We start from the raw sequence: 1681 nt of genomic DNA, 5'->3' as shown, positions 1-1681 counted from the left end.
CTGTGATCCCAATTGCCCTAATCAGAAGTTGGGCAAAAGTCCTTCGAGAACTGATATTCCTTTACTTATTTATATCTTTCCAATTATACAGTTTAAAGGCTTAAAGGTTTAAAGGATGCTCATGAATGGCAGAGGCAAAGGACAGGGACATTGCCCTATCGAGCAGGACAATGCCCTAGAGACTGACCACATATACAGTATATGTATATATATATATATATATATATATATATATATATATATATATATATATATATACAGTATATATATATATATATATATATATATATATATATATATATATATATATATATATATATATATATATATGATTAGCGCCCATGCCCCCTCTAGACCCAAGCTAGGACCAAGGAGGGCCAGTCAACGGCTGCTGATGACTCAGCAGATAGACCTGTAGGCTCCCCCAAACGCCCATCCTTAGCTCACTAGGATGGTAAGGTTGCAGCTACCAAAGAAACTAACGAGTTTGAGCGGGACTCGAACCCCAGTCTGGCGTTTACTAGTCAGGGACGTTACAGCGTCGGCTACCACATCCCTATGTAGAATAATTCTATTTTTAATTTTATTATTTTTTTTATTGTTTGCAATTTTTCGATTAAAATATTTTACCTACGGATTTTTTCTTTTCATCTTTAATGAAATTTGAAACTTGATAGAAACCTTAACGGTCCAGTGCGAGCGAAATGAATGGGGAAATTCTTAGATTTAAAATTGGTAAATAAATTATTTAATATTTTTAACCTGATAACATCAAAATGTTCATTTAAATCAATATAGAGTATTTTTGTAACTTACTGATTTTATGTAAATTGCAATAAAGATAAAATAGGTTTTGATTACTTTGTAAAATTATTTAGGGGAAAAATATGAATAAATAATATTAAAGACACGTACAGATACTTAATTCTTTTAAACTAAATAAAAGAAACATCAGAGAGATGTCATGAAAGTAGAATTTTCTTTTAAGTAAAATTGAGTAATAAACAAAAGATGAAAAAAAAAATATTTTAAATTAAATATACTTATAGAGTGACCATCTTTCATTGTGCTGGTTCAGTAATAAGGTAATTAAAACAAATAATTCGTGTATGAAAGAATAAGATAACTATATATATATATATATATATATATACAATATATATATGTATATATACATATACAGTATATATATTATATATAAATATATATATATATACATATATATATATATATATATATATTTATATTTATATTTTTATAGCTATATACACACACACATATATATATATCTCTATATATATCTATATATATATATATATATAATACTATATATATACTGTGTATATATATACTATATATATACATAGATATATATATATATATATATACTATATATACATAGTATATATATTTACTATATATATATATATATATATACACATATATATAGCATTTCTTGAATACACACAATAGAGAATTAGATCATGAGACCTCTAAATTTTTTACCGATAAACTACTTTTAAATACGGCCTCTGTAACAAGCCAATAGGCTTAAAGGTCACTCATGAATGGCAGAGGCAAGGGACAGTGACTTTGCCCTAGCAAGCAAAACAATGCCCAAGAGATTCAAATTACTGCAAATATGTGTTTGTTTATATCAACATTTTAATGTTTATCTTAA

The 1681-nt window shown here is 26.5% G+C and overlaps 1 protein-coding gene across 1 annotated transcript in view; it reads right to left on the bottom strand.

The window, feature by feature from the left end:
- Window positions 1-1681, bottom strand: part of LOC137659299 (uncharacterized) — a 32021-nt gene that overhangs the window by 29300 nt on the left and 1040 nt on the right. The window lies entirely within an intron of this gene.

This window comes from Palaemon carinicauda, chromosome 19, assembly GCF_036898095.1.
Source record: "Palaemon carinicauda isolate YSFRI2023 chromosome 19, ASM3689809v2, whole genome shotgun sequence".
In the NCBI taxonomy this organism is placed as follows: Eukaryota; Metazoa; Arthropoda; class Malacostraca; order Decapoda; family Palaemonidae; genus Palaemon; species Palaemon carinicauda.
This window is presented reverse-complemented; position numbering and strand designations above follow the sequence as displayed.